Consider the following 12,851-nt stretch of genomic DNA (forward strand, 5'->3'; position numbering starts at 1 on the left):
AAAGATAGAGCAATATAATTTATCCAGTCTGAACAAAAGAATGTAAAAATTTTGAAGAAAAATGAAGAGAGCCTTACCTGTGAGATGATTGAGTTCCCAGCAAAGAAGAGAGAGACAGAAAAATTAAATGAGGCAGAAAGGTAAATCAATAAGTAATATCATAAAATTTCCAATATTTGGTTGAAAATCTAAAATTTTAGATCCAAGAAAGTCAGGAAACCCACAAAATAAAATACAAATTAAACCACACCTGGGCACATGATAGTCAAGCTGCTAAAATCCAAAGACAAAACAAAAATCTTGAAAGCAGTCAGGGAAATCCATACATACAGGGGAAGACTACATACAGGGAGAAATTATGTGAATGATGGATGATATATTATCAAAAACAAAAGAGACAACTCAACAACAAAACAACTTTCAAGTGCAGAAAGAAAACACAAAAGTCAACACAGGATTCTATATTTAGCAGATCTCACTTTCAAAAAGGAGGCAGAAGCCACAATAATATTCCACACACCTAGTAGATGGCTAAAATAAAAAATAAAATTGCAAAGACCAAGTGCTGGTGAGGAGAAGGAGCAACTAGAACAGGGAATGCAACATGATAGTTGCATTAGGAAAACGGTTTAACAGGTTCTTATAAAGTTAAACAGACACTTATTATATGATTCAGATATCCCACTCCTAGGGATTTACTGAAGAAAATTGAAAACTAATGTTTAAACAAAAATCTTTGTGTGAATTTTCATAGCCATTTTATTCACAATTGCCACAAGCCGGAAATAAACTAAATGTCCTTCATCAGGTGAATGGGGAAAGTAACTGTGGTGCATTGGGACATTAGAATACTACTTGGCAATAAAAAGGATAAACTCTTGATTTACACAACAACATAGATGAATCTTGGCTGCATTTCTCTAAATGAAGGAAGCCCGATTCAAAAGGCTATACAGTATATGATTTTATTTATATGACGTTCTAGAAAAGTCAGAATTACAGAGATGGAAATGATCAGTGGTTGCCAAGGGATGGAATGGGCGAAGGGGTTGACTACAAACGGACAGTATGAGAGAATTTTGGGGGGTGGAAAAAACAGGTCTGTATGGTACTGTGGAGGTAGATACACGACGATAAAGTTGTCAAAACCCATAGAAGTGTACACCACAAAGAGTGAATTTTACTCTACACATTTTAAAAATCAATCAGGATGCTGGGAAACACAGATGGAATGCAGTGACAAATTAATCTCAATGTATTACAAGCATGTGGCATAACCACACAGAAGGCGTGGGGATATGTTACTTTGGAATAGAGTGTGTTGATGGGATACTGTAAAACAAAAGTACTGGACGCACTGTAATCTAGGTGGTAAATTTGTTTTTCATAAGGGTATGGGTTAGCAATTCTGAAACTAGTTGACACATTAGTAAATATATTGTAGCTAACTGGAGTTAAGTTTCTCAGTGTTGCTGAAAGAAGTTAAAAATAAACAAAAGGAGAATGCTAGAATAACTCTGTGGTGCTGGCTAGGAGTTGGAAGTATCAGTATGAAACCATGTCTCTTCTAATATATCTATCCAGATAGATGATAGATTGCTAGGTTGGTAGATTGATAGATAGATGTGTATACCTGAGTTTATATTCATACATACATTTCCAGGCTCTTCTGAGAGAGTCTAGAAGCAGTGACACCCTAGTATCAATGAGCACACATAGCTCCCAGATCTTGGTTTCTAAATATCATTCTCCAATAAAAAGAACCAGGTTTTCTTGGAGTAATGGCTAATCCCAGGGCTGGACATGGAAAATAAAAGATGAGCCTGGATCATCTGTAATGCCAGAAAGTAGGAAAGTGATTTAAATAAAACACAGAAAATGATGAGATGAGTCAAAAGGAATCAATCTGAAAGACTTCCCAATGGCTCAAGCTGGAAAACTGTGAGCAACATAATAAATAATGGTAGCATTGGATAATTACACAGAGAATAAAATAAATATCCATGAGTCTATACTGACATAAAATAGATTAAATAAGAAAGGAAGAAAGAAAGAGGAGTAAAAAAGAATGAGAGAAAGAGAGAATGAAGGGAAGAAGTTAGAGAGAGGGAGGGAGGGAAACTTCCTCACAGAATTCCAAATAATAAATGTGGCTGGATAGCATGAAAGAGAAAATCGTGACTAGAACACCACAGTAATAATTATTGTGGGTAAGGCTGACTGATGAATGCAAAAACTGTGGGTGAAACTTAAAGAAGAAACAGTAAATTTGCAGAGCCTCAAATCATCTGCCTCCAAATACTTTACTTTTTTCTGTTAATTTCTTTAAAAGACCTATGACTATTGAAAACAAAAATTATAACACTGTATTGTGGGATTTATAACATGGGAAGTTGTAAAATTTATGACAACAATAGCACAAAAGACAGACAGAGGTAAATGTACCCGTTCTGTAGCAAGTCTTCCATATTTTACATTGATTAAACTGGTGCACTATTAAGTCTAGGTAGGCTGTGATATGTTAAAGATGCATATTGTAATCTGGACCAACCACTAAAAAATGTAAAGGTGTGCCTCTTAAACGCTAATAAAGGAATTAAATAGCATACAAAAAGGGTTTCTACAAGAATGTTCACAAGAGATGACCTGCACATCCCCAGGAGGAAGATGAGTGCACTGTGGGGCATCCACAGAGCAGAACGCCCACAGCCATGCCGAGGAGCAAACGCTGACACACACATGCTGGGTGAGTCTCATCAACCTCGTACCAAGGGAGGCAAGCTGAACAGAAAACAATACACGTGGGATGATTTCAGCCAAGATGAACTTAAGGTGAAAAAACCAGAACAGAGGTTGCCTCGGGGGAAGGAAAAATTTCCTAGGAAGGAACAAGAAGGGGTTTTCTGGGGTTGATGGAAATATCCTATTCTTAAAGGGGTGAAGGTTATATGGGCATGTTTATTTGCCAAAACTGTACGGTTGAGATTTGTGCCTTTCAGTGTGTGTACCTCTTACCCCACCGCCACACACAAAGGACTAAAAGAATAATAAAGTGAAGTGGAATGGGATGGAGTGTGGATGAAACAAAAATGGCAGACGATTAGTATTTGTTGAAGCTGAGTGAGGGGCCTTCTGTGCTATTTTGTTTATTTTGTATATTGTTTAAATTGTTCTGTAATAAAACACTTGTATAAGAAGACACACTATATAAACAGTGTTCGCTGGTCAGATGTCAGTTACCTTTGGGGAGGAAGGAGGGAGAAAGGGATTGTTGGGGCCTGAGTGAAGCTGGTGCTAGTTCTTGGTCACACAAGTGTGTTCACTTTGTTATAATTCTTTGAGGTTTATATGGATGACTTCTGCATATATTTCTGCACGCGTTATACATCAATAAATATTTTAAATCCTGCATATTTGTACAAAGGTACTAACTCAATAGCTCAGAATAACAGCAATGTTTTGTTTGAAAGTGGAACATGTTCACTCATGACATAATCAGATGGATTTTAATACTCCCAAGTATCTATTAATGCCCTCACCCTTGCGTGGGCTGCCTGGGTTGTTCCATTTATGCCTCAATTTGGCAAGTGGCATGGCTTTGAGTTTTTATGATGAGTATGGGCCCTTCTGGTCGGTGGGTTCCAAGGGGAGGCTCTCTGCAGCGACCTTGACAACGGGGTCCTGAGGGAGGATCATGGCAGCCTGGAGGGACGGAGGGGATGGTAGGACAGGGGGCCTTAAAAGGCAAAATCCAGGATCCCAAGCACCCGGTATTTCCATTTTAGATATTGAATTTACATTTCAAATACTGGCCAGGGAGCTTCCACCAGGGCTGCAAGCATCCTGAGCAACAACCAGGCAGGTGAGTCCCACACCTACCTGAGTACTGGCCTCAAAGGATGCAGCCCAACCACACTGCACATACTCTGGGGGATGTGCAGGGCATGGACAGTTGGCGTGGTATAGAAAAGAGGTGGGGTAGAAGGTGGGGTATAGAAGCAGAGGGGCGTGGGTCATGGGTGGAGGGACAGTAGGGAGTTAGGTCCCCTAGCTGTGCATGCTGGGAGCTTTTGTCTCTTAACCATTCCTGGCTGGGAGCTTGCAGGACTGCAGGACTACAACTCCCAGGATGCTCGGGGCACGGGGTGGTGCCTAGCCCTGGGGGGAGGAGCAGGGCGGTGAAGGCTCTGCCAAGGTCCAAACCGCCATTGACTCAGGACTCTGGTCCTGCACCTGCTCCACGTGGACTGAGTCGCAGAGGGATGTGACGGGACGACAGGGACCAGGGAGTTAGGAGGGTGTGGCGTCTTCATGGGCAGCCATGGGCCTGCAGCGTGCAACTGCTTTTGTCCAAAATTGAAGCCAGACTCTCACCTCTTCCCCACCGCCTCCCTCCGTTGCTTGATTCCTCCACCCAGCTGCATGCCTGTGGGTCTTTCCACAGCCTCCTACCTAGTCCAGGGCCAGGTGCTTCTCCAAACTGCTTATGGGAACTGGTTTGACATCCCAGAAACTTTCCACTTTGCCTGCTGCTCTCTGCCTTCTCCAGCCAAAGTGCCATCATTTCATCAGCTTTTGGGAGGCATTCGCCCTTGTGGCCCCTCTTGGAAGCACAACTTGAGAGCTTTGCAGGGTGGTAACATTGGTTGTTGCTTGTCTTTTTCGCAGATGTGGAAGTTGAGGCATCTATGAGGCTAATCAGTGGTTTCCCCAGGATCCGGTAAGAGCAGAGGAGAAGAACCCAATTCCCAGGCAAGTATCTAGCAGGCCATTTTCACTAACCCATTCCAGTGCAGTGGCCTCTGAAACAGCATCCTTAAGATGAGAACAGCTTAAGCTTTTTGCCCTTTAGATAGATAACCTAATCTCAGCTAAGGCCTGAGTGGCCAGTCTCTTAGGGACCTGGGTGGTGACTCTGATCCCTCAGGAAGAGATCGGTGGTCCAGCTTTGGGAGAGGCATGTTCATGGTAGACAACACTTGGGCAGCATTTGAAACCCGTCAGCTTTAACATCTCTGCTTTGGATTCCGGCAAGTTTCCTGGATAAACACGCCTAGGGATAGTCAGATGTACCGTATTCTTTAAAAATTGATTAGAGTAGTGAAAAGAACAGAGCATAAAGTATCCTGCTTATTTGCAAAAGATAAAATGCAAGCAAGACCTTCCTCTTAATTTTTTTCTGCTTATTCTCTTGGCTGCACTGTAAGCTTGAAGGCAGAAACAAAAAACTTGAATTGCCATATTCTCTTTTCCTGAGATTGGTAAATTAACTTATAAGTCTTATTGAAACCTGTGGAAGAATGATTAGCAGCTCTCATGAATCTTATGTCATCCTTAAAAATCTGGTCGTTGATCTAAATGAAAAAAAGTCCTTGTTTATATTACCCATCCCAATAGGTTACATTTCCGATTCCTGAATGTGGGATATTATCAAAACAACTGGAAAATCTGGTCATGGAAACTGGACCCTGTCACTTTGTCAAGAATTTGTCTCTTTATGAATTAATGACACATGAATTCTTTAACATTTTTGTAAAGAGTGGATGAGAAATTCTGTAGTGTCTCTGAATGTGGCTTGAAGGGGAAGTCTTGCTAGACCACATCCTCAGGTACTTCTCTTGTGTTCAATAGGCCCAGGTGATAGTCGGGGTGGTCAGGTGCAGCGCCACTCCCCCAGCCCCCAGTGTTCCATCCTACTCTGGCCTGTGACATCTTCAGGGGGTTCTGATGACACTCGTCCACAAGTGTTGGAAGGAGACATTGTAACACGATGATATTCCTCATCTTGAAACAAGAATTCATGGAGAGGAAAGTCTAGGGGTCTTTGTGTTCCGATGCACTGCTGTTGGGGTGTGGCTGCAGTGACCACTGTGCTCCCAACAGTCCCCACAATGGCTGTCTCAGACATTTGATCTCCTGGCGCAACCACAGCAGTTGTTGACGGAGCTGGGCTGTCGTCGTGGTTTAGTGTCTTCCATCAGATTTTGTGGCTCTGACCCTCCTCTGCTCACCCCCTTCTCATTCCTAACTGCTGCGTTGATTGCTTTGTAGTTGTTTGCTAGGAGCCACTGTGTGTAACTGGATTTCACAGTGTCTTTAGGGACCCACCCTCACTACACGAGTCACTGTACAACAGCCACTGATTCTGTTGTAACCCATCTTCGTCCTCTCCAGTGGAGCTGTGAGGAACCCTGCTTACTCGGAGCTCCTCTCATTCTCATGCTGCTGGGGCTGCTTACAAAGCTGGGCATCTTGTCTTTGGTCTCATCAACATTATTCTTTTCATCGATTATTCTTAAATCAGATACGACTTTGTTAATAATGTGGACACTCGCTGTCACAGGCACTTTTATGTATCTTCCCCAACAGCTCTGTGAAGTAGGCCTGTGATCCCCATTTTACAGGGGGGACACTGAGGTTCAGAGAGGTCGAGTAGCTTCCTTCACACAGTTTCTTGGTGCATTTTGAGTCTCCACCTGGAACTCCGCCTCTCAAGTGTGTGCACTCAGCTGGTGTTCCACTTTGTGCCTCTCTGCCAGCCTCCCCAGAGGCACATGCCCCATCCTGAGTCCATTGTCTGCTTGATGGCAGTCACCCTGCACAAACAGGCCCTGGGCGGGGAGTGGACTAGCATGGCGTGTTCGTCCGTCCTACACTGGGCAGGTTCTAGATTTATTGTGAGAGCTGGAGCAATGGAAGATACTGACCATCACTCACCTGGAAGTTTTGTCATGTAGAAATATTCCACTGACTTTTTGCAGGTGTTATGTCTTCATTGCTCCTCTGGGCTTTCTCCTACTGTCCGTGCTGTGCAGTAACATACAGTACAGAGACTGGTGAACATAATACTATTAGCCTGCACCAAACGGTCACATCACTCATTTTTCTAATTATGAAAGAAATACATACTGTAAAAAAAAGTCAAATTACACAGATCTATGTAGAATAAAGTGGAACTTTCCCCTTCCATTCCCTTCCCTGCAAACTCACTCCTCTACTCGGAAGGAACTATTAAGAGGTTGCAGCTTATTCTTCTGGACATTTTCTATGAATATATAAATACACATAAAGTTTTTTTAACATAAATAAATTACATAAATACATCGTTTTGCAATTTGCTGTTTCCCAAACCATATATCATAGACGTCTCTCCTTATCAGTGTACGTCACTTTAACTTAGCTCTTAAGAAGTTTTAAAGTTACTCCAAAGAGCACGAATACCATGATCTGATTATTTCTTCTTTGATAGAGATGGGGTTATTTCCAGTTTCACTATTATAGATAATGCGGCAGTAAGATCCTCGTATGGAATTTATTACACTGCTATACAACTGCTCGATTTGCTTTGTTTCCTTTTAGTCAGAGACTATGATATATTTTTAACAATTTTATGGGAATTATTTTATAGGGAAATTAATTTTATCTCTGAATAAAGACATTTATGGGGAAACTGGATTTCAAGGTCATCCATCTCAGTATTCTAGAGAAAAATCATGAAACTTCAAGGTATTATGCTTGCTCCATCACATTCTAACAATTCATGTTAACAATTTAAAGTTGAATGTTTTAATAGCCTCTACTCTCTTTGTTCAGAAGAAGGATGACTTTTTCCTGTCTTGAAAATTTCTGACTCCAGGGGCTCTCAGTTGGGCTTCAGAGAGGATAAGATGTTGGTGTTGTATCTGTTTCTCTTCAGCTGTAGGCTACATCTTCTAAACATCATAGAATTGAACATGGTCCAACCAATATATGTGATTTGGGTCAAAAATTCAAAGTAATGAACCCAAGATAGAAATCTATAACTTTGGTTCTTAACAAAGAATTTCCTTTGATATCTTCAAGTCTCTGTGATTACTAGTAAAAACCACCTATGGATGAAGAGATGTGGTTCTGCTGGTCATGTCTGGCTTGAACATCCATAGTTAAAGCTGCCACATCCGTAGGTAGATTAGACTTGACCTCTCTACGACCTCTGCCCTTGTTCTTTGACCTGGGAAAAATAAGAATTTAAAAAAGCTGTTTTTGGGGTGGCCCCGTGGCTTAGTGGTTAAGTGCGTTCACTCTGTTGCTGGCGGCCCAGATTCGGATCCCAGGCGCGCACCGATGCACCGCTTCTCCGGCCATGCTGAGGCCGTGTCGCACATACAGCAACTAGAAGGATATGCAGCTATGACATACAACAATCAACTGGGGCTTTAGGGGGAAAATAAATAAATGAAATTATTAAAAAGTAGACAAACAAACAACCAAATAAAAAGCTGTTGTTACTAGCACTGAATGCTAGAAATGCCCATTAAAGATTGAGTTTGATTTGGTAAACCAAGGGAGTATAAGCAGAACAAAGTCTTTAATATCTATAAAATTTCAAAAAATTCTAATTTTTTAAAATATAACTTTATTTTTGCCACAAGCAAACTGTATATATATTAATGAAATATCCCTCTGTCCATTTCTTAAGTTGTTTCCATTCATTTGATGGATTTATCCTCTAATCTGGATTCCAAGTGTGAAAGAACATCTTGGTCCTTCAAAGAAAAGAAGCCATTGAAATTTAATTTTCTTTTAGCTCGGCATCCTACAGGTTTGAAGAACAAATTATCATGTAATAATACAATGATTTTGAAATCTAATTGTTAATTAGAGGGGTGTAAGGGATGATTGAATCATGGTTCATCCCCATGGTCAGGGGTATTGTACACATGGACGTGTAAACACGATTCAGGAAGCTGCTTCCTGAATCCCCGTGACATCCCTGAGAACCACCGTGCAGGAGGATCTAGGGTCACAGCCATCTGCCTCGATATCCTGGGTTACATATAGATCCAGAGGTCTTGAGAGTGGCTTCAGAGCAGGTAACTTTTATCTATTTTTCCCCTTCCTTCTCTGCAGCTTATCTCAAACTGTCTTGAGTATCATGTTTTAAAGTAAGACCAATGATAGTTATTTACATGAGCTTCTTGTACATTATTTTAGAGTGATAATCAGGCATACCATTAAATATCATTTAATCCATCTAATTAAATTTGTTGTACCTTTTAATTGATTAGAACACTAAAGTTGGTTCAGAGTTTGATATTCACCAAGTGTGTTTATCTGCTTAGAACTGCCATGTGCCTCACTCCTCTTATTAGTGTATCTTTGGCCCATTACAAGATTTATAGAATAAAATCATCATAAATTAAGATAATGTACTGTCTTTTTGATGACCGGGAGGAACATGGGTCCATTTTGGAAATATGCCCCTCTGTCTTTGCTCTCCATGGGAAGTTTCTGGTCACTAGGTCTCCAGTGGCTTTCACAAGCCCTAGGTCTGTAATAGCTTGGTGCCTCTCCTTCTAATTGGGGTAGAAATAAAAGAGGTCAGAGAGACTTATTAAAGTTTTGGTTGTGTGAATTCTTCTATGAAGACCATCCATGCATATTGATCTGGATAGCTCTCTGTTCCTAAGACTACTAGTTATTTTAAGGGCTTGTCAGGAACTGTGAAAGGTCCGATGTTTTACCTTACCTGCAAACCAATAAGTTAGCCTACCATGGTCTTACAGATGTTGGCAAAAATCACAAGACCCATGCATCAGAGACAAAGGACTTAATGACACAGCAATAGCAGTGGCCAGAGTATCAGCATTTGCAGCAGTTCACTAAAACCCACTTCCTACAGGGTGATACACAGTGGACCAGGTGAGATGCAGAAGGTTGCAAGAACTCAGAGCTTAAGGAACTCAAATCTTTGATAACGGGCAGGAAGTCTACTAACCTTTGCCCCAGGGAGGGGTGTTATTTTTATTATACTGGGCAGTAAGAAATATTGGCCTCAGAGGAGGCCAATATTTCTATCTTCCAAGGCTGACAGCTCCTTACACACATCCTTGAAAAGATAGCCTTGTTTTACTGGCTTTCAAAGATAAGCTTGAATGAGACTTGATCATCATTCTGTTCTTCTGTTTCCTTTATTGAGTTTGTGCAAATATGCTCTTTTCTCTGTAAAGTTCACTAACTTTATTCACATATAATGAATGCTTTTGGTTTTATTTATTAAGTTGAAATTTTCTTATTAGAGAAAATGATGAAACTATTATGGGTTGGATGTCAAAGTATGTTTTTCCAGGAAAAATGTGAAAGAAGATCGGTACTCACAGAACTTTGCCACAAGGAGCTGATAGCAACTTAAATGATTTTAATTTGAATACTGTTTTGTACAACTTTCTTCCATCTTACTTCATCCTCTCTGCTTCCTGTAACTCCCATATGGGAATGCGGCAGTTTCAGGGATTCACTGAACTCATTTACAATATTCAAATGGTTTTGTCTGTTGTGGGTTTTTTATTGAGATAAAGTTGACATACAACCTTAAATTAGTTTCAGCGGTACAACATAATGATTCAATGTTTGTATATATGTTGAAATGATCACCACAATAATTCCAGTTAACATCCGTCCCCATATAGAGTTACAAATATTTTCTCTTGTGATGAGGACATGGCATATTTCAAGGTGCAGAAGAATCAATGATGATTTCATACTTTTCCATATACAACTTGATGAATTTGGACATATGTATACACCCTTCAGACTGTCACAACCATCAAGGCCACAGACATATCCATCACCTCCCAAAGTTTTCTTTCACCTCCTTTATTACTATTATTCTCTGGTAAGAACTTTTAATATCTACTCTGATAGCAAATGTAATGTATGCAATACAGTCTTGTTAGCTGTAGGCATTATGCCGTATCCTAGATCTCCAGAACTTATTTATCTTGATAAATGAAACTTTGTATCATTGAACATCAGCTCCCCATTTCTCCATCCCCCAAGCCCCTGGCAACCACCATTCTAACCTCTGCTTGTTTGAGTTTGACTATTTTAGATTTCACAAATAAGTGAATATTTGCCTTTCTCTGTCTGTCTTAGTTCACTTAGCACAATATCTTCTAGGTGCATTCATGTTGTCAAAAATAGCAGCAATACCTTCTTTTTTCAAGGTTGACGAATATTCCATTTCTAAAGATTTTTATTTTTTTATTTCCCCCCCCAAAGCCCCAGTAGATTGTTGTATGTTGTAGCTGCACATCCTTCTATTTGCTGTATGTGGGATATGGCCTCAGCATGGCTGGAGAAGCAGTCCGTCCGGGCGCACCCAGGATCCGAACCTGGGCCGCCAGCAGGGGAGCGTGCACACTAAACCGCTAAGCCACGGGGCTGGCCCCGAATATTCCATTTCTTTATCCATTCCTCCATCAGTGACTTTTAGGTTACTTCCATATCTTGGCTATTGTGAATTAGCTGCAATGAATATTAGAGGGCAGGTATCTCTTTGATATCCTGACTTCAATTCCTGTGGGTGTATACCAGAAGTGGGATTGCTGGATCATATGCTAGTTTTCATTTTTGGAGGAACCTCCATACTGTTTTCCATAATGGCTGTACTAGTTTACCTTCACACAAGGGTTCCTTTTCTCCACATCCTCACCAACATTTGCCATCTTTAGTATTTTTTGATAATCGCCATCTTAACAGGTGTGAAGTGATAGGTCACTGTGGTTTTGATTTGTATTCCCTGATTAGTGATGCAGAACACCTTTTCATACACCTATTTGCCACCTATATGTCTTCACTGGAAAAAGTTTACTCTGGTCCCTTGCCCATTTTTTAAATTGATTTGTCTTTTTGTTTTTGAGCCAACACAAAAAAAAAGGAGAACAAAATTTCCAGGCATTATGGGTGCTTCCCAGTTGATGCAGATGGCTTTGTATTTACAGTGGTACAAAAAGATCATGTTTCGTGCTTTTTCTTCAGCTTGTCATAAGACCAGCAGTAGCTGCGTCATGGCAGATAATCGGGATCTTCTAGGTTTGGAGGTTTACAAAATAAATGAGTGGTAAGGAATTTTTTATTATTCCAAGGAAATTATTGTGATCATAGTCCATGGAATCCAGGAATGATAGGTGTAGGAGGAGATTAAAGTGAGGATTGATGATCTGGCATATCTACTGATCTTGATGGACAGGTATCTACTGTATGAGTGTTTGAATAAAAATATTAGAGACCAGGAATTTGTGGTGGGTGAATATGTCTTCTGAATTATTTACTTTTGAAAATAACAATTTGGATTATGTGAACGTCTGGGATATGGGAGTAAGTCGCTAAAAAGGGATGGTTGATAATATTACTGTTGATTTAACTTCTATGAACACCAAGTGATCAATCGATTAAGAAAATGAGTAGTCAGAAAACACAGAAATCGTAGGATTTGGGATTTAGTAAATAACTGGGGACTGAGTCTCCTGAAAGAGAGTGCCAGGACTTGTGAGGTTGAGAGTGACAAGGACAAGAAGAGAATAGAATCACACTCAAACAAGGAGGGGGTGTTAACAGGATGGAGGGGGAGAAATGATCTGGAGTAGCCTTGAATTTTGACCTTGAGCTTTCTGTTCTTGATGCAAATCTGCCTGATGTCATCCCAGGACACAGGTCAGATCTATCCCCAGTGGGTAGGGGGAGGGTGGAAGTACAAAACAGCCAGAATAATTGTCCTAAAAAGGCAGGCTTCCTTTATCATTTGACCCAAATTCATGATTTGTTTTTATAGGGTAAGAGGAAAAGAAGGATGATAGGCATGTCTTCATAGAGGAAACACTGTAACTGTGGGAACCAGTCCAAACCAAATCCTGGTTTAACCATCTCCATTCTTTTGAGGATGTCCAGTGACATATTCCAGAGGCCAGTTACTAGAATCTCATCCCATCATGGCAATGAATGGCCTCTGAGAAAACAAGTTGGACCAGCCCCACCAGATCTGCTGGCCCGAGAGACAGCAAGGACTCCAGGTGTGCAACAGTGCAGGACGA

Source organism: Diceros bicornis (assembly GCF_020826845.1).
Source record: "Diceros bicornis minor isolate mBicDic1 chromosome 13 unlocalized genomic scaffold, mDicBic1.mat.cur SUPER_13_unloc_1, whole genome shotgun sequence".
Lineage (NCBI taxonomy): Eukaryota > Metazoa > Chordata > Mammalia > Perissodactyla > Rhinocerotidae > Diceros > Diceros bicornis.